The sequence below is a fragment of the Motacilla alba genome, chromosome 5 (assembly GCF_015832195.1).
Source record: "Motacilla alba alba isolate MOTALB_02 chromosome 5, Motacilla_alba_V1.0_pri, whole genome shotgun sequence".
NCBI lineage: Eukaryota > Metazoa > Chordata > Aves > Passeriformes > Motacillidae > Motacilla > Motacilla alba.
Window position 1 is genome coordinate 33,088,754 of NC_052020.1, and position 27,916 is coordinate 33,116,669.

A 27,916-nucleotide genomic window follows, 5' to 3' on the forward strand; every position below is an offset into this window, starting at 1 on the left:
TAAAGTAAGAGGAAGTTCTATTATGGAGTCCAGTGAGATCAGTCATAAAACATTGGTTATTGCTTTCTATTTATTCTTCATTGTTTCACACCTGTGCATTTTCTGAAATTTCCTGTGACTGGGGTAAAGTCTTTGGATTAGATTTAGCTTTACGGTCCCCATATCCTTGATTGACCCCTTGTATTCACAACATTTGAATTTCATTTTTGAAGCAAATGACTCTCAGATTCTTCCCTCCATCTAATTTTATAGCTCTGACTGTCTCTTGGGCATCCCTTAAGAAGTCGCTGATTTTGTTTTTTCCATATTCTTTCTCACCATTATAGCTAAGAATTCCATAAACTCAGGAGAGTATGCTTCCAACATCTATTTGCCTTCCACATTATTATGCTGTTCTTATTTTTAAGTGCCTGCAGCTGATTTCTAGATGTAAAAAGGAATATTATAAATATGTGAAAATGTTTTCTTTTTTTAATAAACATTTTCCCAGAATGTTTATAAAACATTTTAGAACATTTGACTGAGTTTTCTCCACACCGAAAAAAAAAAAAGCTTTTATTTTAACAGCAAAATGTAAACTGTTATGACACAGCATTGTTTACCTTATTCATCAATGCCTTGGATGAAAGTGCAGATCCCTCCTCAGCAAGTTCACTGGTGACACCAATCTGGGAGGAGTGGTCAACACCCAGAGGGCTGTGCAGCCCTGCAGAAGGACCTCAACAGGTTGGAGAGGGGCAGAGAAGAACTTCCTGAAATTCAGCAAAGGTAGGTGCAGGGTCCTGCACATGGGGAAGAAAAACCCCTGCACCAGTAGTGGCTGGGGGCTGAGCTTCTGTGAAGCAGCTCTGTGGAGAAGGACCTGGGTGTCCTGGTGGATGACAAACTGTCCCTGAGCCAGCAGTGTGCCCTGGTGACCAAGAAGGCCAATGATCAGATTTGCTGCTTTAGAAGGACCATGGCCAGCAGGTGGACAGAGGTGATCCTGCCACTGTTCTCAGCCCCGGTAAGGCCACATCTGGAAAGCTGTGTCCAGTTCTGGGCTCCTCAGGACAAGAGAGACGTGTACCTACTGGAGCAGGTCCAGTGAAGGACTGTGAAGATGATGAGGGGTCTGGAGTGTCTCTCTTACAGGCTGAGGCAGCTGAGCCTGCTCAGCCTCAACAAAAGGCAGCTGAGAGGGGACCTCATCAATGGACCTCTGTGAGTATCTGAAGGGAGGGTGTCAGGAGGATTGTGCCAGGCTCATATTGGTGCCAAGCAGCAGGACAAGATGCAATGGGAAGAAAGTTTTGCATGAATAATAAGAAAAACACTTTACTCTGTGTGTGTGACTAAGCACTGGAACCAGTTGCACAGAGAGGTTGTGAGGTTTCCCTCACTGAAGATATTTAAGAACCACCTGGAAGCAATCCCATGCAACGTGCTCTGGGATGTCCCTGCATGCGCAGGCAGGTTGGACCAGATGACCTGCTGTGGTCCCTTCCAACCTTACCCAGCTTGTGATTCTGTGAAAAAAAGTATTCTTGAAATATGTTTCCTCAAACTGTGACAGCTATTGAAAATTTAAATGTTCCCCCAGTTCAGTCAGCACGAACCTTAGAATAGTTAAATGCAACAGTAAAGGAAACACTAACAGAACATAGTAAGAGGAAAATTGTTTTAAAATATTTTTTCTTTAAGTTTATTGCTTATTATTGATTTCACATCAAAAGCAACATATTTAAAATGATCACATTAGGTAATTGTACATTTTTCAATGGAATTTTAGGACTGTTTTTTCTAAGAAACATTTTCATGCCCTAAGTGAAAAACCCTCAATTTGACAGATTTGTGAAAGCAAAGTTGCTAGGGATTTTGAAGACAATCATCTCAGTCTAACCCGTGGTTCAGGACATCTTAGAAGTGTAGACTGCTGGAAGCTGAGATGACACATTGGGAAAGTGCAGCTTTTGTATTCATGGCTTGTACATTTTGTAAAGGTCATGTATTTAGGTTAACAAAGTTTTACTTGGGGCAGTATCTGTATTTACTCTTTTAAGGATTATCCTTACATATGTGCATATGTTCGGATGTATAACCCGGTTCCAATATGATATTTTGTAATGAAAACTAATATCAACATTACTGTCCCACAATTTATGATCTCTCTATTCCTGTCATGGCCTTCATCCGAAACTCAGTCTCCTGTGCTATAAATTACATGATACATTATAAGATTTGTGCTTCTTTCTGTCTCCAGGTCCTTGATACTAATCATGAAATCTTTTAGACTACTCTTCATTCTTCCCTGCTATTTCAGCTTCCTCCTCCAGTTTCTGTCTTCTCAGTCTTCAAAGTCTTATACTTTCCTTCAGTCTGTCTTTCATTAGAAGCCCTTTGGATTCCATCTCTTTCAACATGCATTTCCATAAGTCACTTCACTCTGTATGTTGATCTACTCCTAGAATTACTTTTGAGCCTGTATATGTTAAGTTACTTGATGTACCAGATCACTGCCTACTACCTTTGATCGTCTTTTGACATTGAAGCAAATTTGTGCTGTCTTTTGAGTCAAGAAAGATAGTGAAATGGAGCTCATACAAGATATGTACCTCAAATTTACACAGTGTAAGCTACTTTTCAGAAGTCAGTGCACAGCCTTGCCTTCTTCTGGGCCATGACTGGCTTAAAATAAATGTCTCTTGCTCTAGAGCATGACACAGCTTTGACAACAGAAGTGAAGTTCGTGCTGGCTGCAGGAGTGATGAATATCAAGCTGTATCAGAGGAGCAATATGCGTCACATCCTTTAAACTGATCCTCATGGATTATGCTTGGCTCTACCACCAGTCCATGTGCATGCCCTCTGTTCTTGTTGGAAAATCACAAGAAGCTGGATCACTCTCAATTCTTTGGTGAAAGGTAAGAATTCTTAAGCACTACTAGTGACACTGGCTATGTTATTTAACTTCATTTTACCCTATTCAAACAATAGATTGACATTTCTATAAGATTTGTATTGAAGTTCTGTTACTCTCTGTCTCTGTTTATATGAATAAGATAAATTAGGAATACTGATCTCTGTACTGTTCAAAATAGAATAGCAAAATTCTAGGTGACTACTGGAAATTATTTTTGTGAAGTTTAACTCCTGAACCATTCCAGTTTAACAGTGCTGTAGCTGTCTTGCCAAGAAAAAAAAGTAACATTTCTTAGACTGGTTTCCTAAAGACAATGGGCTCATGCAAGCAGAATGTTTATCTACTGAGCCTATTCCTCCCCTGACTGTTTTCTAGCCTAAAAAAGGATAGGAAAAATCCCAGTGACAATTAACATCCTTGAAGTTTTAAGAAAATTAATAGAGGGAAGACAAGAGCTCCCAAGACAAGAGCTCCAGACTTACTGTCTGTTTAAGAATAACTCCATTGCCAATTGGTGAAAATGCAGCTGGTAACAGGCCTCAGCTCATGCTGTCTCTTCCCCAGTGGAGGGTTCAAAGGAAGACAGAAGGAGCTGTATACATCATAATAAGGTAAGCAGCAGGAGAGAGATTGGGGAAAAGGTTACAAATCTACAGGAAATCGTGCTTTTGCAGTTCTGCTGCTCCTGGAGTAAATTGTCTTCCAGCTTTTCAGAGTCTTTTTTTTTTCAGAAGAAGTGTATTATTTCTCTGAGTGCTTCTATCACAGTTTCTCTCACTATTCTAGGCGTCAAGGCTTAGGTGTCAGTACCTATTTCTTTCATCAGAGTTTTCATGTAGACATTTTCATTCTGACTGATAGCCCTAATATATCTGTAATACAAGTAGAGGAAACATTCTTATGATACCATGGCATAATAATCAGTGCGAGCCTGGACTGCAAGCAGCTGCTGTCATGATTCTTAACTGTAAACAAATGATACTGTTTCTTGAGGACACAAGATGGTTTCTTAACCTATTTTTATTTATTGCTTTAAAATGAACCTTACAGAAACATCAAGAAGTGTTGCTGTTTAAAGTGAACACACTGCAGATAATGCAAGAAATGAATGAAAAATACGAGTAACTAAAGTATAGAAGGCATACAAACCAGCTTATAAAATACTAAAATGTATTGGTTACAAATTCATTCAGTAGAAAATTTCTTCAAACTGGAGAGAAACACAGGAATTAGAGAAATGAAAAAGGATCAGTGGATCATATACTGCAGAATATAAAATGGAATTGCTGCAATGTGCTAATAACATTGTTTCTAATAATTCTTAAAAATTACATTAATGTAGCAGCAAGAAGTCTTTGCCAGGAGTGGAACCTCAGGTTGAACCATAGGGAATGGAGTCTGTTGCTATCTCAAAGCCTTTCAGTGGAAGATAAAAATGCAACAGGGCTACTGGGGGTGTGCAAGGTAAAAACCCCAGCACAGCCCAGCCTTGAGTGAGTAATGTGCAAGGAGAGCCCATGTAGACAGGTTCCACGGCGCTCGTTTGTTCTGCGGCACTGCCTCCTGCAGCCAGCACCCTGGCAGCTGTGAAACCACACAGCTGGGCTGTCTTTGTGTGCCTGATATTTTAAGTCATTTGTATATCAGCTTTATGATGGATGAGGAAATTGAGGAAAGTACAGCAGTCATTTTGAGAAGATGCTTAGCTATTTATTTACTCTTTTTTCACTACATGCAAAAGAAATCTAATAGTCATTATCTTTGGCTAGGAACAAGGGAAAATAACTGTCAAGTACACACATTTTCAAGTATTGCTGTCTTCAATGGTAGAAAATATAATTTTGAGTCTTGAGATACTTTTAAAGATTCTTTGGGTGCTTTCAGAAGCTTTTGGAGATGACAAGGGATTCACATCTTTTTCAAGGTTATGTTACAGACAAGGATGTTGGGCTAGAAAGCAAAGTACAGCTTTGAGTAATGATAGTTACACGTGACGCATCTCTTTGGTTTGAGTGTGTTTCTGTAGGTAGCTTATGCCACTAAGGAAAAATAAGCAAGGTTAAACAAAACAATTTCCACTTTTAGATATCAGCTTCTGCATCAGTTGTAACTAAGTATATTTTCAGAAATACAGAACCAGAAAGTATTAGAAAATTTTAGCTGTCAGAAAGACTGCTAGAAGTCAGAGTTACAGTTGGGAGCATGTTGTGGTCATCGTCATTCATTGTCCAGCTGGATCCTGGAGAGAAAGTAAAACCCTGATTTTGTAGTCACATACTGCTGAGCAGAGGTTCAGTTTAGTAGCTGTTCAATAAATGGCTGAAAATAAAATCGTTTTTATAAAAAAATACTTACACATATATAACGGGTTTTGTGATGATTAGTAAATATGCCTATCCCCATCTGCTCTGAAGGAATGGTTGGCATGACATTTTCTGTGCACTTTGCCTCACAAACCCACAGGAGCAGCTGAAAGCTGCAAATCTTGGCTCTGCTAAGCAATCCACTGAAATCCATGTGGAGTTGTGGAATGCTTTTTTTTAGCTACCCCAGGCAGCTTGGCCTGGTGTATTGATAGCAGGTGGAAAAATCATTTCTCTTGTCTCATCTCTGAACGTGAGAGCCTTTCTCAAAAGGGGAAAAAAATATGGCCTCAGAATTTTATTTTATTTTTAAACATCTATTTTTTTTAAACATTTTATTTATAAGATTTTAGGACAACAAGCACAACTTGGATTGGGATTTCTAGACTGTGTGTCAAAATATAGCAAGCTGTAGCCAAAAAGATCAGGGCACTAGGATTTGTGTTTCTGTTCAGCAAGGGCAATCTTTCCACCCACGCAATGAAATTTTGTATATTTTTAACAACTTTGCAGCTGCTGTCGTCATGAATATCCTTAGCTGCTGTTCTGAGATGGATTTGTTGATAACCATAGTCAAAGAGGAGGGGCAGTGTTAGTCTCATGAGGAGCCTAAGGAGAAAGAAAGGCATGGGCCTCTCCCTCCTTTCACCCACATACTGAATGATTTGGATTTCTTCGTAACTTAATCCAGCAGGAACATAGCCACGTACTGGGGGCCCAGACTGGCTCCTTTTTTTTTCTAACACCTGCTCTGCCTAAGAAGATGCTTCTCTTTTCATTATCAGTAGGCAGTGAGACTAGAATAGCATGACAGCTGGATTTATTTATTGGGAGTTTATGAACCAGGTTTTTGATTTGAAAAAAACCCAAAATCTCAGGCCAAACTGCTGAGTTGGCCTTATTTTGATCCAGATTTGATGGCCCTTTTTTGAATAGTTTCTTAAACTATCAAGGCTTTTTTGCTGAGCTCTGTGTTTGTAAACCTACACCTTTGAAATGAATGAGGGAAGACAAGGAATGTAATGTGTATCTTAATGTTAATTGCAATTGTTAATGTTTAATTGTATTATTGTAATAATGCAATTGTTAATGTTTAACTATTAATGATATGAAAAGTTTCCATAGAGAGAAAAATAAAGGAATTTTGGCTGAGAGGTAATGCAGGTGAACCAGCAACACAGTAAAGCAAGTTGGGCCAGATTTCATTTTGTGAATTCATGCAATATGGCCTTTAGAATAAATTAACAGATAATAATTAAGAGAGCCTTATCAAATATATTTGCTGCCTTATGTAAAAAGCATACATGATGGCAATCCAGCTATGAATAACAGCTTCCTATTCAAGCAGTACATTTTATATTCTAGATAATGAATTAAGATATTATCTCTGTTCTAAAACCAGATCACTGTGTCAGCTTTGCCTTTGTCATTGCGCAGCTCAGCTGTAGCTCTCATGTGTTCAAGCATTTCTCTGTAAGACACAGTTGGAGTTGAGGATCACGTTGACAGAAACATATGCGGAACCGGCAGCCATTAAATCCCCCAGTCAGAGTTTTCTGGCAGACACAGATGAAAGTTGTAGCAGGCTCTCTGCATTTTTCAGGGAAACAGACTTCCAGTTTCATGTTGGGCTAAGGGCACTGAGTGGCACATGACAGACTGCAAGAAAAATTACTTGGATTTCAAACACTTTTCCAGACATATTGTTATTAACCCACTTTTTCAGTAGCAGCTGTTTACATTTAGGGAACTAAATCCCTGTATTTTAATGCTGAATGGAAAACTCTTCTGTGTGCAAAATACTGAATCATGTGCTGGTTAAAGCTTCCTTAAAGCTTTATGTTTATGCTTGCATGTTTCTCTGGTATTCCTGAGAGTCCTGAGGAGTAGAGCTCCTTTGTTGACTCTGAAAAAATCACCAAATATTGCTTAAAAAAAGGAATTCCCATGCTTGTCTCCCACTTAAATGGCTGAAATAAATTTATGATGAGATCCTGGCCATATTTGGTTTGGTAGGGTGCTTTTTGCCATTGTCAGTAACAGAATGACATTTGATTATTTTATCAGGTTATTCATATGGCATACTGTGTCTCTGTCAGCCAGCTGCTGAATACTAGCTGAGTGTTCTGTGTTAGCTAGTGAACTTTGCTTCTTTGGGGGATAAACCATAGTATCTCTGAACAGTTGTGCATTGCATGATGTGAAAATACAGATTTACAGAAGTATGAGTTTTGGGTCAGATTAGGAAGGTGGGTGATTATTACCAATAAACAAGACCAAGTACAAGATGGTACGCTGATGAAAACTCAGGGATCAGCCATGAATCAGAAAGGCAGAGTATCCTCCCCTAGTGTGCAGCAGGAAGACAGTTTGGATTTACACTGCTGTTAAGGTTTTTTGAGATGCTGCAGAAGAAGGTCACATTGCTGTCCTCTTGCTGTACTTGTTTCTTTGCTCTTATATTTCCTGCAAAAGTAAAAAGCCATGCAGGGTTGTTTTTAGGTATCAGCAGCTGACCAGAGCAAACCAGAACCAGAGCAAATTTTGCTGTGACATTGCATACTAAGGCAGTTCTGGTATTGACTTTCAATGGAACAGGAAGAGGCTGGTAAATGGATGCTCTGATTAATGGCTGTTGTGCATTCTCAGACTGACAGTGGAACAGCCAAGTAACACCTTGGAATGGAAGGGCTTGTTTGTTTCTAAATCAGAAAGGAAAGCTCAGCTTTTGCTAGACATTTATCACTGGGTAGTCTGATGGTAATGCCAGTTACAAAGCAAAGCAGACAATGGGTTTTTACTACTCTGTAGAATATATAAATGGCTCCCATATTTGATGGGTGACAAGGTTCAGAACTGGACACCCTTCATATAAAGAAACCAGTATGTACTGAGGCAACTGTTTCAAAGAAAATGTGGGGGTTTTTTTGGGGGGAGGAGGGTACAACTTGTACTACAGACAACAGGTGGTTTTTACCTTCAGGTTTTTCCATCTCTCTTTTTTTAGGGAATCTTTAGAAACTTCTACACAGTCTCCAAACCAGCTATTCAAATTTTAACATAATGCCATGTCAGTCACATCAAAACAAAGAGAAGTAAAAGAGGGCTCCAAGCCAAGCAGTTGCTACTGCAGTTGGTACAGCAACTGGATATTAAGTAGAGAGTGAAGTTAAAAACAACTTTGGGTCTCAACTTTCTGTACACACGTTCAACCTTCTTTTCATGCTTCTTTCAATACAGATTGACATTAGAAAATTGTGGACATAGCTTTAAAAAAATCTGAACATAGCTTAAAAAAAAAGCTTTATATGGATGTAGCTTTAAAAATAATTATGCCTTTTAGATGTCTACACTGTGAGTATATCTGATTTTTTCTCTGCTTTGTCTTCAGTGCAGAGTTAGACTACTTGGGGGCTAGAGATATATGCAGATACTTGGCATATGTAATATTTATTCATAATTTTTTTGGAAAGGTGAATATATGCACTCCAACTCTGAAACTCATTAAATGTGTTAAATATTCTGAAAGTGCTGAAGCTCAATTGAATTCAATGGAGTATATTTTCCTTTATGTCAGTTGAGGTTGAATACTTCTTTTACTCACAGTCAAATCTTTGATTTCAAGATGGTTAGAGTATATGCCTATGTGCCTATGGCTGATTTAGAAACACAGAATGTACATAGTTCTTAATTAAAATTATCTCTTCACCAAAACCTGTCTTTAAATAATGCTGATGCAAGTGTTACTTTATCTGGGTCATTGTCTGGTCCACAGTTTCTGGTCCACATTTCTACTGAGTAACAAAAAAAAGAAAATAATAGGCTATGAGTCTGTAATAACTCAAGATGTATGATTCTCCCAAGGTCTGGTGGTTCCATACACAATAGCTTAGCTTCCAGATAACACCAGAAAAGTTAAGCTCCTCTGTACATAATTAATTCTATACCAGGTGCCATACAGGAAGAATCAAGGGTCACAGAAAACCCTTGTATAATATAGAAAAAAAAGAATCTAACCCTTAAAAAAAGCTTCATCTAAACTGCTTGTCACATTGGTCAGAACCCAAAGCTAGGTTTTGCATATTGAGCTAAGACAAGCTGCCAGCACCAGTGACACAGTGACTTTTAGATGTGTGCTAGGGTGATGATTGGAAAACACCTAAAACTCTGGTCTCGAAAGAATCTTTGTGTGCATGGATGGCCCCCTAAGCTTGTAGTATACAGCTTCATGCACAGTGTGCCATTAAAGGATATATATATCAGGAACAAATACTAGCTTTAAAATTCACCTACTGATAGTTAAGGCATTACCCAGTTGGATTAAAAAATAAATGTTTTCTCTTATGACAGATACATGAAATACATTTTTCCTTGGCTCCAAAGGTTTTTCTGTATATTGCTAACCATTGATTCTCTGAACACTGAATGTCAAATTCATTAGCATGGGCTTATCCACTGGAAATGGGTGAGGAGGAGGAGATATGCTCTCCCTAATAGAATTAGTAACTACACAGTGGTTTTCAACATGAGCTCAGAATATATGATGCTGCTATTTGGCCTAATCTTTTGGGACATGGCAAGTTCCAGGGTATTGATAATTTCAGATTAAATTTAGCTCTTAAATTTGAATTGGTCCCTCCAGCACTGCTGTCAGACTAATAGCAGCAATAAGAAAGATCTCTTCCTTCTCAGATAAGAAACATTCAGGCAGGGCTTTAGCCCATCCCCCAAACACAGCACTGTTACTTTCACAGCATTAACTGCATGATTACTGTGGGTAAAATATACTGCAGGCTTTATGCTGGCCATTTCCATTTGATTTTGCAAATCATCTGCGTAGTTGGGATCAAACTTCTTGGCTGATTGGATTAAAAGATGAGACATTTGGATGAGGGAAATAGATTATGTACTCTCTCAGATATGAAAAATGTCTAACTATTCAATTCCAGCTTTACTCAAATGTGCCTGAAAGCAAGATTTGGCCCACAGTTGCAAGCTTTGATGAATGTTATGATACTTTCTATGTACAACTTTACAGGAAATCAGGCACCTAGAGGTAAAACTAGTGCCCTTAGGCATGCAGGATGAGAGCTGTCTGGCTGAGCAAGCCTGAGGCACAGAGCACACATTGTATGACACAGCCTGGCACCTTGGGCATAGGGGGCAGATGTGGTGTGGAAGGCAGTAGAGGCAGGTACTCTGCTGCTTCCTCTGCTCCCAAAGTGTTGCCTTCTGTTGATGGAACTACAGCAGACCTACCCATCCAGCTGATGCAGAGAGCAGTAGGGATTCCTTCTGTTCTTTGCTTAGGGCTCAATCCACCCTATTCTGATCAGACACCGACACACATAATTAAATTATATTTAATACATAGGGAGATTGCCAAGTTTTAGTGCTCTTTATTTACAATCAACAGGGAAACATTCTGTCTATCAGACACCTCCTTTGGTGAGGCGATTAATAACCAGTAATTAATATAGTGGCATTGGTAATTAATATAGTGGCCTTGGTGTTTGTCACTAAAATGGGTAAGTGCCATAGAAACAGTACTTAGCCTGTAAGTAAATAATGTAGCAAAATAATTATGGAAGTAAGTTTTGTTCCAAGGAACATGTACCATGACATGAGAACACGGTAACCATCACATGGAGAGAATAAAGCATAATAAACCTCCCTTTCTGCTTCTGTCCAAGCTCCCTCTTTCCCAGCTGTAAACACAGCCCTCTATCCCACCCTTCACTGCCCCACAAATGACGTACCTTAATCTCTGGTGACAATGCTTCCACAGCCTCCCTTCCCTGGCATCTAGGACAGTGAGACAACATGGTCGCCTCACTGGCACACTACAAAGCCAGTACTTTACGCACCCCAGAGGGAAGGAAATTGAATCAGGAGGATATTTATAGATCATTCAGATGGACTTTCTGATTGCTTTGGAAAAAACAGCAACCAGGAATTAAACATGAAATAGTTGTACCCTTTTTCCTCTCTCGAAAAAAGATCTACACTGCAAAAAGAGGCATTCAAAATTGTGGACTGTCAGAATGAAAGTTGCTTACACATTTTTAATTCTGTTCCTCTGTACTTATGCATTATGAAAGCAGAATTCATTCTGAGCCGTTCCCATGGCCTGTTCCTATAAAGGTTGTCAGACTAGATGATCAAGATGGGCCCTTCTAGTTTTGTAATCTATGGAGTTCTGATCTAAAATGACATGATCACACACCATTTTCCCCTCAGCCATGCCTACTTCAGTGCACCAGGTAGATCTGTACTGTGGCTGAATTAGTTTGCTATCTCTGGTATAACTGTTCCATTTGTCGGAGAATTTGTGAGATATATAGGGGAATGGGTAAGCTTAAAAAAGTAAAAAAAACAGACAGTCGCTCTAGGGAGCTGGATTCTACCCTTGAGTCTGTCACATAGTTTCTGTGTAGTGTAAATTTAGACTGGCTTTCAACAAGCAGTCATTCATTTCTGAAGATGTGAGTTGTGTTGCTGATCACTTAATTTGAAAGGCTGGGCATTTAAAGTTGTAACTAAAAGCAAAACCTGTCTTTTGTACATACATGCACAGAATTACAATTTCTTTGCAGAAGGACTTGAAGTTGGGACTCCAAATGAGTGTAGAATTCTGATATTTATGTATCTGACAGAAATACCAGCTTCCACAGTAATGAAAATGAATATGAATAACATTTGAGAGGAGTTATGAACATTGGAAAAATGGAGGTAAGTAATTGGGTGCTCAGAAAAGAGATCAATTGATGTGCCTTAAATAAGATATTATCACACAACCATTTATGAAAATTTAGCAGAATAGGAAATAGCTAATCTTTTTCTACTGCACAAACTGAGAAAATACATCTAATTTACGAAATATTACTTTAAAGTGTATGAAAATTAGTGGATATGATTTTCAGAAATATTATGATGAACAAAGCTAGATGAAGGACAAGTTCTTGGCTTGTTTAAATTGCGAAGTGCTTTCATAAAACCTGCATTAGACAGAGATCTTCACGGCCCTGTCAATTCTAGAGAATACTTTTAATTGTGCTTTAAAATCAATAATAGCAAAGAACCACCAGAATAAATTCAAAGGGGTTAACATGCATTTTACAAAGTAACATGAAGTACTTTATTCTCAAGATGACTTTTTTGGTCTATTATATTCCTTGGTCTGTCATCTGGGAAATGCTGATCAGAAATGCTTCTATGATGACATAGCTGAAATATTAGAGTTGTAATATTTCCCACCCAACTATGAGCATTTCTCTCAATTGTTGAGTAGCTTTTTTGAACCACTGCAGTCTTATGTCAGACACCTTGTCACAGCCAGGTGTAGAACATTCCAGAAAAACAACGGCAGTATTACAGTACATGGACACATGAGGCCACGGATAATAGCTCAAAAGAATGCACACATGTCCCTTACACAGAAATATTCTTCCAATCCCTGTATCCGATTCATGAGTTCTAGTACAAGGACTAAAGGTATTTCTCTGGGACTAAGTTCACTTGCAAAAAATGGTTCAACAGTCAGTTTAATAAAGGAATAAAAAATTGATCAGCTGGTCAACCCTCTTCTAGACGTAGGGACCTTCCAGGATGGTAGGAAGAATCTGATTCTGCTGTTAAGACGTAGCTGTGTTTTCTAAACTGCAAGAATCACCAAAGAAGGATTTTGGAAGATGTGTCTGATCTACCAGTTTACTGCACTAACATGAATTTAACAGGTGCGATACATCAACAGCATTATGAGCTTAAGATAAATTAAGGTACCCTTTTCCACCAAGCAGCAAACTGCAGTGGCATATTGCACAAAGCTCAGTGTGTTCAGTCACTAGGCATTTATGCCTGCTGCCGAAAATAGAATGTCTTTCTGTGATGGGTTAATCCCTCTTTGGCTCTGATCCTGGGTAGATTACTAGTTATAGCATGCTATGAAAGACTGCTGTGTAAGGCAAGAATTTCACTTAAGTCACTTCGCCACATTCTCGGGACAATAGAAGTTTCTTGTGCATTTTTTTGCAATGTGAGGAATAGTTTCATTATTTTTGCTAAAGCTTCCAATGTATATTTTGATAATTATTTTTTACTGTGTATTAGAATATTCTTAATCATAGTACACTTTAAATACTAGGGAAGAAATCAGTCTTTGATTTTGTCTAGGAGTTCTAATTAGTGTGTGTTCATAATTAGAGCACAAAACGTATTTGGTTATTCTGTATCACTTGGGTTCTTTTAAATTCTGGGAGCTTAAACTTTAAGACAAGACTGCGGTGATAACTGCAGTCTACTTTACACTCACCTGAAGGTCAATAAGTATCAGAGCCTGGCAAAGAAAAAAGAATATTACTTGAACATTTCTCTGTAAGAAAAATGAGTTTATTTCAGCAGAAATTATGTCCTCCTTTAAGAACCTTTTCAGTAATATTCGATTAATTGAATTTTCCTGAAATGACTGTGTACAGAAGCCAAGTTAAGCTTTAAAATTTTACACTTTTGTGTCAAAACCAGATACATTTAAAGTGCTTGATTTTTACGGTGGGCTAAATACTTATTTTTATCCAACCAGGTAATTTTAAAATACTCTTGGTGTTCAAATCATTATCCTCATGGCAAGTCAGCAAAACTTTGTGGATTACAAGTTGTCAGAGCTTGATACTTAGTCAGAGAATGGAAATAGCCCTGTGCAATAACCATAAATAACCACTGCTCCCAAATACTGTGGGAACTTCAGGGGGAAATATTGAGACATTAGCTCAAGAGAAATGAAAGTTTCACCCCAAAGACCTGAGTTACTATGAATAAAGATAATTCTTAAGTATCTGTTAACATTTGTGCACAAAAAGGGGGAGAAGCACACTATTATCTGATGGAAATATGGAAAAGGAATGGGGTATTGCACCAGGAGATGTATGGATTACACATTAAGGATATGTTTTTCACCGAGTAAGTTGTAAAGCAACTAATCAGGGAAGTGGTGGAGTGACCATCCCTGGAAATGTTTAAAAAACATGTGAATATGGTATTTGAGGACATGGTTTAATAGTGAGCATAGTAGTGGTACTATTTTGGCAGCTGGACTTGATGATCTTAAAAGTCTTTTCCAACCTTAATGATTCTATGATTCTATGATTCTGGGAGTGATAGGAACAAAAATACCCAAAACCAAAAAAATACCAAAAAAAAAAAAAAACAAACCAAAACCAAAAAACCCAAACAAAAAAAGCCCACCCCCCCCCCAAAAAAAAAAAAAAAAAAATTAAACCAGGGATATTTTTTTAAAAATATTGGTAAAAATTTCATTTCTCATAGAAGAGAAGGATCAGCATCAGGGCCATGGTAGTGACTGCTGACACCAGATTTTTCAAGGTCGACTAGAGCACTTGTACTAGAGATATCTGCCAAAATCAACAATACCATATCACACCTGTCAGAAGCTACAAAATAATTGCCCTTGAGTGAGTCATGTTAACATTCATGTACTCAGCAAACCAAGCAGTTATAAACAGGTCTCTGCTCTTCCTGTCAGTCATTATACTTATTTATTCAGTTTGTTGCTTTGCCTCAATTCTAGTTAATGTGACTTATGAGCACTTAGTGCATACTGACTGGAAAGACAAAGGAGAAAAGCAACTCTGCTGAGTGTCTGGGCAATTGTCCAAAATCCTAAATCTATAGCGACAGACAAAATTGGTTCTGACTCACAGGAGAATGAAGGATTATGGAGAGGGATGCTGCTAGCTGGCAAGAAAACAACAACAGCGAAATTAAGCAAAAAAAACCTCAGACTGTAAAGGAACCAAAGTTCATTTTTTCTTGGGCATGACAGTAAATACCTCTGTAGCAGTTTCAGGATTGCTGACTGTTCTGGTATATTTACATGATGAAAAGTTCACTTTCAGTAATTTCATTTTGTAAAATGCACTACAGTAGGAATTAAGAAAATTCATATTAACACTTTTATATTATATGGAGAAAAAAGCAAATTATGTCGTTATGAACTTGGCTACCTGTAAGTTCATCCAGTATTCAGGTGATGACTTAGATTTTCTGAATAGCAGATGTTCAGAAACTGGGAGACAGAAGCTGGCCAAGAAAGCTGCCTCAGTAGCAGTGCAGGTTATAAATTCAGCATGGACAATCTGTTCTCCAAAACAGAGCTAAAGTGATTTAAAAGGTTCATCAAGGTCACTGAAGAATGCTATACAGCAGTGCTACAAAGCACCAGCTGTCCGGACTGTCAAGTCTTGCTAATGAACTGTGGAATCTGAAGAAAATAATACTAATGCTAATTGAAGCCTGAATAGCTTGAAATCTAGTAGGTCATGGCTATTGATTTATTTCCTATGATAATATCAGCTATGCAGCACGGGACAATGCCTAGTTACCTATAGTAGTAGTTAATCCATTGCTGATGCCATTCATACAAATATCTAAGAGGTTTGAAGCCCTCCTCATGAGGAGAGGAGTTTGGTTGCATATTTTGCAGATGGTGGATCACTTTTTGCCTTTTCACTAAATCCTGAACAGTGGCCTAGTTTCAAAGAAAGCATACAAGTGCTCTGAGTCCAAGAAGAATTTGCTAGTTAAAGCTTCTTGTGGGGGGTGGTATGGGAATAATCGGAGTTAGAATTCAGAACTCAGCCTAGCTCTGGACCCAGGCATTGTCTAAGTGTACACTTGAATTTAACAGAACCAACAAGCCCTACTTCTTGGTTCAAGAATCTTTGGACTGTATGGATTATGCCTCTTATTGCCTCCTGTGAATCCAGTTGCATTTTAAAACTAAGACTTAAATTCTTTCAGGAACAATATCCTAGTCCTTGAGTATAGAGGTCCAGGCAAGTTATCTTGTTCCTTTAATTGAGTTTTCATACTTTATTTCAGAAGTTAAGTAAATAGGGATCACAACATGTGAATAGTGTTTGTGTAAAAGTTCTATAGGAAGGCACTTTGGCTTTTGGGAATGAGGGTCTCAATCTACCACCCAAAAGGTACAGATCCTCAGAGACACTTATTAAGTTATTACCACTGGAACACATACTTGCCACGTCCTCCCTTTACTACTTGTTTCTGCTTGTACTGTACCACCATAGCAAATTAATCCATTTAGTGACAAGTTACAATTTTCCAGATTTATGCTGTGTTGGAATAGTCCCCATGGTATCTGTTTGTACATATTTTCCAATTTAGCCTCTTAAGTAAATCTCTGGGTTTTGAATTGCAATTAGTTTCAACTAGCAAGCAATTAAATGCAAAATGTTTTCTGATGAGTGTTCTAGTTGCATTTATCATCCTCAGGTTTCATTTCACACTACAAAGATTGTAAGGTTTGCTTGCCAACCAAATCTTGAATTTAAGAGTGGAGTTTTTTTAACTGAGATATGCAGTTTGTTTTCTCAGTGTTATGACTAAACTTCGCTACTGTTTTACAATTGTTTTTATTTCACTCGGACACTCTCTGACAGTAGTTATCATAAACTGCTGCTAACAGATATACAACAGATATATCTCACTGACCTATGCTGATCCTAATTAAAATAAAAATGAGAAGTAGTTCAGATCTCAGGAAGCTTAGGACTTAAACAGGGCAGTTCAAAAGGCACCAACTGATCTAAGCCTGGTAAGATTTTGTGTCCTTCCATATTCAGATCCATATTTTCAAGGAAAGACAAAGCAAGCCATCATTGTCTGATACAAATGGGAGGAATATCTGATTTTTCTCCAAAATACATTGTTTTTAGTACTCCTTTTAAGCCTGGTAGAACTCCTTGAGTTTTACAATGAATAGCTGCAAAGAATGCAGTGAAAGTTGTCTATTATTCAATTAACTTTTTTGAATAGAACTTTTTTGAATTTAGCTTGAACTTTTTCAAGCTAATTATAATCACATCTGATCTTTTGATATTTACTTTCCTTAACTCATTAGATAAACACCTTCCTTTTAGCCACCAGAAATCCCAAGGTGGCCAGCAGAAATGATTCCGCCTCTGATGCTCAGCCATTATTGGCCTTTTCTCAGAAGCATGCAATATGTAGCAAACAGTTGATAACACTGGCAAGACGTCTGCTCCAAAGTCTGGCTTTCTGGTTAAAGTAAGAATGCTGCAGAAATTGGAGATCAGTGTGACTATGGAGCCTGGTTACACAGGTTAAAAACAGCTGATGCATCAAATGGGTCAGTCTTCATGTGGGACTCTTACAGAGACAGGTTGAGACTGTTAAAAACCCTTGAAGCATATATTTGTGGAAATTAACCATTTGGAAGCTTGACCCAAATGATCTCAGTCCCTACTGCAGAGGTGGAATATATACAGAAACTATCTAGTGACTAATGAACTGAGAATGCTCATAAGTTGTTTCCTTCATTTAAAAGTGATTACATGATTACAGATTTTGATTCAAAATGCCTTTAAGTGTTTAATGAAGTGTCAGATACTATATGCACCACATGCTCTATATAGGAAGTTCAGGTCTCAAAACTGAATGTTTGAAAGTGAATGGTAACATACACAAAAAAATTAACTTAGCAACACAGTAAATATAATAAAATATAGTGAATGAATAATGAAATGAATAATGAAATGGTAATTTCAGCATGACAAGTTTCATTATGGTGCTCTACATTCTTGGCTATCTTTACTGTTTTCAATGTCTTGATAGAACTTGTATATCATATAAATCCAGTACTCTGACAAATTTTAGCTTGTAATTTTTCTATTAAAAATATAAACAAATGTAATCCAATGATTTTCAGAAGATGTAGCTTGTAAATACAAGAATATTTATTTCCAATTTCTGTATTTAAAAAATGCTATAAAATAGTGAATGCTTAAAAACTGATAACATATTCTTAGTTCTTAATAATATTAATAATTCATATTATATATGCATGAAGTAAGGACAACAGTGATATCATTATTTTGTTTTTCTAGGAGAAATAATATTTTGGTAAAGAAAAAGAAGGAAAATAAAGGTAAGAAAATAGGTCAATACAGCTATATCTCCATTTTGTTGACCACAATTTCTGACCACCTTAAAAAAACTCCATTAAAATACATTCTTATCTTAGCATAAATGTGTAACTCAGGCTGTCTTAGGCGACATTTAAGAAGAAATGGAAGTCCTTTATTAAATGTGAATGTGATAACTCACTTGCAAAACAAAATAAGTGTTTAATCAGGACTAATCAATGACAGTTTATGAGGACAGAAGTGACTGGTACATCACTCGATGTGTCAGCCATGACTAAAATGTTTGCATTTGCTGTAGTGTATTCTCTAAGACCAGTTTGTTTTAGGATTATAAACTCAGTTAAACCTTCATAATGAGAAGCAAAATTACTTGATCTTTTACAAATCAAGATTCTCAAAGACTATTTGGCCAAATCTAAGCAGGCAAGAAATCCTGTTAAACTGTTGAAGCAAAATCCTAAATTATGCCTGTGTGGCCTCTTTTTCTCACTATTTAGAAATGAATTTAATGACTCATTAGATAGTGCATTGGCAGTTCTACCCTACTTCTTGCAAAAGAAAAACACCACATACATAAGAGGATTATATTATCATCAGGGCTCCTTCTGAATTAATAAGCTTAGGAGGAACCTGAATTACAATAGCAGAAGATGAGTTACAGTAGAATATTTTACATGGTACCTTGATTCTAGTTGGAATCTCCCCCTGCAGCCAATTTGGATGATGTGGCTTATAAGACTCCCTTTTGTCACTAAAGCTAATTAGGAAAGGCTGTATTTAGACAAATTTAATACTGCTACTAATGAACAAAGATCAAACTATCTGGCAGCTGCTGCTAAGAATATCTTTTTCAGTCAGCGTTTATACTCCCTTCAATTCTGCTGCTATCCAGTGTTGTGTAAGAGTGTATTTTCCCAAAAGTAACTATTTAAAGTGACAGTTAATACTAGGGCAAGAAAGCAGTACTCAAAACAGGCATGTGCCTTGCAGTGGCTGTAGGATGTCACTCAGTTACACGTGGAGCCCTACAGGTTGTCTTAACAGCTTTCCACAATTCCTTCCTGATGGATGAAAGAAAATTCAGAATGGATAAAGAACCAGCCTGCATAGATGAATGGGGAAGGGATTGTGGGGATAAACAGATGTTCTGTCTTACGTGGGATTTTATGTTTGATCCTTCTAGGGCAATGGACAGGAAGTACTGTCTTGTCAGACAAGCAGTTTCCTGCCACAGGCAGAACATACTGAAACCATCTCCTGAATTTCTTATTTTAACTTGAGCAGAAGAGTCTCAGTAGTGGCTATGCTATTTAGATTATTTTAAAACAGCTTACCTGAAAAAAATAATGGAGACATCACTTCTCACTTGCAGTATTTTGAAACTTGCAAAATACCATAACTGGACATCTGAACACAAGATAAAATATCTTTGGTTTCTTTAAAACATCAGCAGAAACATGATTTTTTTCACAAAAAATGTGGCAGAAACTAGGAATTTTTTAGTGCTTAATAATTTGTCTTTTGAGTATTAAGATAATTTATTTAAAGAATACTTTAAAAACATTTCAGAGAGTATAAATAGCAGCAGCAGAAGTGTTACCATTTTAATACAAAATGAATTACTAATAATTTATCTGTGATTTAATGGTCACATCAGATCACATTACAGGACAAGTCTTTGCTTTGTAAGGAATTACTGCATATAATACATGAATGAAATAAACATACAGTATTTTATATACATCTTCATACTTGGATTTCTAGATATCAATATATGACATGTTATACATATATTGTATATCTCAAAATTATACATGAATAAACTCAGGGCAGGGAGACAGAAGGCAATATTTTAAAAACTAGCGGTCAAGTGTGTTTTTATAGTATAGTTCAATAATAAGACAAAAAATATTTTTGGTCTTTAGATTTGAGTTAATATTAAAAGTAAAATCTAGAAAATCATCTACTTAACTCAAGACCCCATATTCCTTTTTTTATGCATAATTAACTGAAGACCTTATGTATTATTGAATTGCAATGAGATTTTAAATTCCATATAATTATTCAAATGTAAATTACATTTGAAAAATGTATAAAGTCTTTTGGAAATTTTAACCATAGGTGTGGTATTTTGAAAATATCACCCGAAGTGATTTTTTCAGGAGTTCCAGTTCCACAATGACAGAACTTAACTATCAGGTATTTTCCTTCTCAGTTAAGTGTTCCTTACTTTATATGAAAAGTCAGTCCCCTATTAGTGTTACGTTGCTATTAGTGTTTTATAGGGTAAATATACTCTGTCTTCTCCTTGTTTATAGAATTGACAGTTTTAAGATTTCTACCACCAATTCACACACAATAAACTCTTAAACCACTGCAGCCAACTTAATAAATCCTGTTAACTCATCCTCTAAAAATCATCTTTAGTCATGCTTAGAATGTCAAAGAACTAAATAGTATAGTTAATATAATCATTAGAACTAAGGTGTCCAAAACCCTAAATTTTTCATGTTTGTCTAGATAGTAATGAGCAAAAAAAGATGGAATTAGGTTGGTTGTCACAGCAGAGACAATATAACAGCAGCCAAATTTTAAAAGGAAAAAGAAAAAAAAATAGCCAGTCCATCTTATTATTTAGATTTATCAACTTTTCCTTCGATGAACACAGATCCTGATGTATTGAGACTGAATTGTGTGATTTAGAGTTATTTCACGTGTTATAGAAGAAATACATGTATACCAGCATCATTAGGCATGAAATTTTATCTCAAGACTGTGAATCATTCAGTGTTTTGTTGCTTGACCTTGCTTTTCTGCCTTTTACAGATCTGAAACTGTGTGTTGATCTTGAGGTTATTTCAGCTGAAGTGAGCTTGCTGGGCTCCCTGTTGAGCTAGCTGTTAGGCAAGACAGTTGCATGACATTTGCTTTAATTTGTTGACACTAAAAATCCCTGAGTTCAGCTCTGATGGAAGACAGCTCGTGTAATGCCCCTGTGAAGGACTTGGAGCATTCTTCATGTAGGGGCTTCAGACCAGAGAGCTGTGTTTTAATACTAGATTAACAAGAAGTTATAGCATTTTGGTAGTCCTTGTTTTAATGGATATCCGAATTTTGCCTTTTGCACTTTTTTACACACTCTACAAGCAGTTGAAAAAAAAATTATTACATTTTAAGGTTTTATTTCGTTATTCTAAACCAGAGATTGCAGTATGTTGCAAATCTGAAAAAAAGTGCTTATCATGCCTGTCTGCCCAAAAGGCATTGAACAATCTTTGAATTTATTTTTGCATGGCTAGCAGTTATAGAAAAATAAAGAAATTAGAGCAGTACTTACTAGACAATGAATACAATATTTCTGTCAGCATCTTATTATGTAGAAAAGATTAAATAAAACTTATGTTATCTGAATTTTTTTCATTATTAGGGATTCCTAACAATCATCCTCTGCTTTTAATTCAAGAATTAATTCCTCAATCTCTGTTAAAAGTTTAATTTTCAACAAAAATTATAGTATACAGCTATTTTTGGTATGCAACTTAGTTTCATGAAAATGAAGAAATGCATGCCAGATAAAAATCCCTGCTACAACCTGTTCTTCAGGTACCCAATCCCTGTGCTGGAAGACAGACACAGGAGACAGAATGAAGCCCTCAGAATCTAAGGGGAAATGCTCAGAACCTGCTGTACCACACAGATATGCACAAGTCTATGGGGCCAGATGGAATCCCCCCAAGGGTATCAAAGGAGGTGACAGAAGTGCTCCCTGAGGCTCCCTCCATCACCTCCCTGCAGCCCTGGAGAGCTGGGTAAGTCACAGTTGACTGGAGGTTATCACACATGAGGTGTGTCTACAGAAAAGGCTGGAAGGAGGATACAGGGAACTACAGGCCTGTCAGTCTCAGTGCCAGGGAAAGTCACAAAACAGATCATGCTGAGTGCCAGCATGCTGCACATACGGGACAGCCAGGGACTCAGGCCCAGCCAGCGTGACTTCATGAAAGGCAGGTCCTGTTCAAACAACATCATCTCCATCTATGACAAGGAGACCTGCTTAGTACATGATGAAAAGACTATGGATATTGCCTTCCTGGGCTTTAGCAAAGCCTTTGACAATGTCTCCCACAGCCTTCTCCTGGAGAAACTGACTGCTTGGATAGGTCCACTCTTGGCTGGGTAAAAAAAAAAGGGTGGCTGGGCCAGAAACTGGTGGTGAATGAAGCTGAGTCCAAATAGTGACTGCTCACAAGTGTAGTTCCTGAGGGCTCAGTCTTGGGGCCAGTCCCGTTTAATATTTTTGTCAATGATCTGGATGAGGGGATCGAGCACACCCTCAGTCAGTTTGCAGATGACACCAAGCTGGGTGGGAGTGTTGATCTGCTGGAGGGCAGGAAGGCTCTGCAGAGGGATCTGGCCAAGGGCAGAGTTATAGTGTTCAACAAAACCAAGTGCCAGGTCCTGCGATTGGGTCACAAAAACTCCAGGCAGCACTACTGTCTTGGGGGTCAGGGCTGGAAAGCTGCCCAATGGACAAAGAACCTGGAATTGTTGGTTGACAGTGAGCTGAGCATGAGCTAACGTGAGCCAAGGTGGCCAAAAAGGCCAGTGACACCCTGGCTTATACCAGAAACAGTGTGGGCAGCAGGACCAAGAAGGTGACCTCTGTACTTGGCACTGGTGAGGCCCCACCTCCAAACCTGGGTCCAGTTCTGGGACCGTCAACACAAGAAACATGTTGAAATGCTGGAGCATGTCCAGAGAAGGGCAACAGAGCTGGGGAAGGGTCTGGGGCACAGTTCATCATATGAGGAGCAGCTGAGGGAGCTGGGGGTGTTTAGCCTGGAGAAAATGGGGCTCGGGGGGACATTATTTTTCCTAGAACTACCTGAAAAGGGGATGTAGGAGGTAGGGGTTGGTCTCTTCTCCCAAGGAAAAAGTGTCAGAATGAGACAAAATAGGTTGTGCCAGGGGAGTTTTATGTGATATATGAGAAAAAACTTCTTCAGGGAGCAGGTGGTCAGGCACAGGAACAGGCCTCCCAGGGAAGTGGCAGTATCACAATTCCTGGAGATATTTAAAAGACGTGTAGACTTAGGGACATGGTTTTGTGGTGAACACAGTGGTGCTAGATTAGCAAGGGCATTTGATGATCTAGGAGATGTTTTCCAACCTTAAAAATTGTATGGTTCTATGTTTTTTACAAAAATTCTGGCGTTTCATCAATAATCTGAGACTTCCTCTTTTTCTATTTTAAGTGTTTAAAGACTGTAATGATGTTCAATGTGACAAGACACCAGCACTCTGTCATCTGGTCTAAACACTCACTGAGATGTAGGTATTATTTAACAAAAAATTATTAATTATTAATAATTATAACCAATATTTATAATTAATTATACCAATTAATACTTATAATTAATGATATTATGTTAAATAATATTTATAATTTATTAACAAGAAATATTATTTCTGAGGAACTTGTAGGACATACTCATCTAGACCACTGGGAAAAATCTAAGAGAATGCCACTGGGATTACAAACCCTAAGCAGGTGGGTGCAACAAAGAAGCAGGTTTGAGAAGGGAACAGAGATAAATTACCAACAGAAGTACCAGAATGATGAATTCCTGATCAAGTAAGAGCAGTAACAACAGATCTTTGTGGGCTCTGCTATATAGATTTTCTGCTTTCTGAGTGTCCTACAGCAGAAGAGAATTTGAAGAGAAACTCAGAGGAATAAAAAAAAACAACACTTTTACAAAGGGGATTTGAAACATCATGCTAGTCTATATCAAGGATGAGAACATCAGTGCATTTTTGAAAGACTTTTACAGTTACAGGGTTGTCTTAAATACGCTGTGTCAAAGGGTAATTTGGTTTTTCCAACTGCATGATTTTTTCATCTGCTTCTTGCTGGGCCATACTGAAAAAAAATAATAAAAATATTGTGTGTTCCAGATCCTCCAGTCCTCAGGGTGACTGTGCTCTTACAGCCATATTTCCATAGAGAAGAGATCTTTCAAAACCGCCCACCCTCTGTCCATGCTCTGACAGCCACCCTAATGCAATCAGCCAACTCACATGCACAGGAGAAAGCTTCAGGCTCTGCCCCAGTGACAGGCGCCCAGAGGCCACCCACCATGTGTCCCAACCTCAGGTGGCAGTCAGGGTAAAAGAGAGAAGACTGAAAATGCAAAGAAACAGGTGGAAAGCTGAATAGCTCTTTCCGTCATCCCTCCAAAAAGAAAAGCTGTGATAAAAATTAATTAAAATAATGAATGAAAAAGAAAGACCTGGAGGGAGAAAGCTGCCTGGGAAAAATAGGGGTTAGTCTAGTTCTGAATGGCTTACATGTCAAGAGCCTGGGGAAAATAGGGTGCAGGGTAGGAAGCCTGGTCACTCAGATCACTCTCTTTAAGAGATGATCTGATCACTCTCTTTAAGAGCCTCATGTATGAAGGTTTTTTTTCATGTATAGAGAGTTTATGGATATTATAGTTCCATTCAGAATACCTGCACCAGACTTCTTTGTGTAGAATATTTGATGATTGCCCTCAAAAATCCTTCATGGCTTGTTGGATGACTGGGAGATGCTCAGAAGTTATATATAGACTACCACTGCAACTTTCTAACATAGAACCTGAAGGAATTAAGAAGAATGACACAGTCTAGAATGTCCCATATTTTTTTCTGTTAACTTGCCCTTATGTCTTTTTAAACCAGATAAAGAAATCCATGAGGCAACTCAGAGTTGCTCATAGCAGCACATTTTATTAAGAAGACGTGTTTACTGTGAATCTGTTACATGCTTGTTTAATTTGTTTTTCCTTAATACTTTTAGGGTGATATCCTCATGAATATGAAATCCACTGAATATATACAAATACTTGATGGCAAGCTTAAAAATTTTGTGAACCTTACCTGCCTTTGCAGCATACAAAATATAGAGGAGCAGAACATGTTTTGTTGTAGGGCAGCAGTTGAATGAGAAACAGAAATAGAATGAAATTGTTTGAATATACAACCAAAAGAATTCCTGCTAGCACCATTGAGTTGATGTGAGAGATCTCTCAGTCTGAAAACAAACAGGAAGTGATAAACAAACAGGGTGATTCTCACATTGATAATTTTTTCCATAAAATGATATCTTTGATCCTACAATACCACATAGACAAGAAAATCTCATAACACCCTCTGCAGAAGGTTTTTATAGTAATTTCTCACACAGACACTTCAATTGTAAATATTTTAAAACTTCATTGTGTTAATGAGTAAAAATGAGCTTGCCTGTCACTTCAAAGCTAGTTGTATTACATGGTGAAATAATTGCAAAGAGTAAATAATATCTGTGATCCAAAATCTGCACAGTTTTGGAGTTGTGACTTCTTTATGCATGTGGTAGAAAAGGTTTGTTAGAAGATGTACTTTAAACACTGCTTGTCACAGCTTTCCTTTAAACTCCAGGTTTCAATTCCTCTCCTCAAGTGAAGTCTGTAATTCACTGGGCTTAAGTCACACACTTTGACATGAATTACACTGTTCACTGAACTGGAGTAACTTCATAAATAATCCTTATTCCCTGCAGAGTCCAGTCTATTCATCACTCCCTTCGATGTTTTCTCCCATGCATATTAGCACACATAGGATTAAAAAAAAAAAGGAAATGCAACCAATAAAATGAATGCTAGCTCTTTGTAAAAGGTGATAACAGTACCATTTCTTATGCTACAGGCTGGAGAAGTCAAGCTGAATTATACATTACAGACATCTTACCCATTCTGCAGTGTCTGTGTTGAAGGCTATTATCTTCTGTCCTTTGGGAACTGCAAGGAAGCAAAGACATGGAAGCATAGCAGAAAAAAAGAAGAAAAAAGAGTTTAAACTTTTTTTTGGCTAGAAGCAAATTTTAGTTTATTATTCAGCTCAGCTCGACTGTGCTCCACTTTCAAAGTTTCACTAGCTGTTCCATTTAAAAAGCATATGATAGCATAGAAAATAAAGACTCCTTAAAATAGTAATTCTTCAAGGGGACAGGTAAGGTCTCTGGACTTCTGCCTAACATGAAAGAAGAGGGATTTCCCAAAATAGATTGGCAGTTTTCACTTAGATTTTTTTTACTTCTATGAAACAAATATAGTTCACCAAAGTTTCTAGCTCTTTGTGTTGACAAGCAGTAGTTATGTCTAGACCAGGAGTCTACTTGCTTTTTGACTCATATTTCAACATGAAGTAAATTCAGAACGTGCTTCAGATCACTCTCTTTAAGAGCCTCATGTATGAATGTTTTTTTCATGTATAGAGAGTTTATGGATATTAACTTCCTTCCCATGATACTTTAGGTAGATGTTGTGGCTTTTCCCCCCTCTTTCCATGGGGCACTCGTGATGTCTCATTGACAAGCAGCATTATCTCCCCAGAGATTCAGGCTCTAATGTGACTTGAGACACTTCTAGCAGTCAGCACCGTCTACTCATGTACCGTGAATATCTACTTGCTGAAATACCAGCATTTGTGTGCTGGGCTCCACTGTCACTGTACATACTTCAACAGGATATGCATTAGGAAGAGACACAAGCTTTGTTGAGTCTGATAGAATTAGTGTTTAAAAAGAAAATAACATTCCAGTATTAAACATGAGAATTCCAGCCTGCTGAGAGAAACAGTAATTATGGTAGAGGATTTTTCTGTCCATGGATTTCTCCATTCCTCTCAGTCTCAGAACAGGAAATGTCAGAAGACAGCTTTGTCGCAGGAAAAGCATGCAGTTTTTCTGTTCATGAGTAAAGTCACATACTGCTGTGTGTGTGAATATATTTATGACTGGCTTTTCTTGACTGCATAGTAATCAAAAAAAGAAACATTATGTAAGTAAAGTAGAGCACAGGGGGTTTTGTTATGGATTAGAAAAATAATTTACATGTTTGTGTGGCTTGCTTCTGACCCTTTCTCATCTGCACTTCTCTGTGTTCAGAAAGCCACATTTCAAATCAAGGAAGTGCTTATTGCTCAGAACTCCTCTGGTCTAGTAAACAATAGAAACACTTAAAAAAAAGTCTGTTCTGCATTAAACAGCAAATAAATCACATATTTTCTGGAAATTCAGTCTCTTTAGTGGTCAGTTTGCATTTAGATGCGAATAGCTAAGAATTTCAAACCTGGATCATTCCATCAAGCCAAGCTTCTCTCATTAAGACAATGATTTTCATAATTTTGTAGGGAACAAGTTATAAAACTTCCATGTAAATATTAGATATTTTAACTTGTAATTATGCATAAAATAAAAAAAAATTATAAAAGCCTAAACATAAATGACATTTACAACAGAACAGCTTGTATGAGGATAACTTTTGCCACTTCACACTCCAGTGAAATAGTACCTTGATAAAATGGTTCACTGGAAACAGATGAGAGCTGTTGGGATAAAATGCCTGTAGCAAGTTTAAGCAACATCCTATCTATCTCATCTAAACCTATGCCTGACAGCACAGAAAATAAAATGGCTCTCATAGTCTCTCTGTTGCTTATGACAGCACAGGTAACATATGTTTTTTGATTAACTTTTGGTGTGGTAGAAGCTGCTGCAAGCAAAGAATCTGCCATTCATTGCAGGCAAGGGAAGAGGCACTTGAAGAAAAAATATGATAAAATAAGACAAATTTATTGTCTCT

General features: G+C 37.6%; 1 long non-coding RNA gene across 2 annotated transcripts; it reads left to right on the top strand.

Moving 5' to 3' along the window:
* The first annotated feature begins 594 nt into the window (after positions 1–594).
* On the top strand, positions 595–23,704 carry LOC119702101. Of its 2 annotated transcripts, XR_005257252.1 has the most exons (4): positions 595–2,903; positions 18,210–18,250; positions 21,852–22,057; positions 23,504–23,704. It is a non-coding gene; the product is annotated as an uncharacterized LOC119702101 (long non-coding RNA). The 2 variants fall into 2 exon arrangements; XR_005257251.1 differs by having other exon boundaries at positions 21,852–23,704.
* The last annotated feature ends 4,212 nt before the right edge of the window (positions 23,705–27,916 follow it).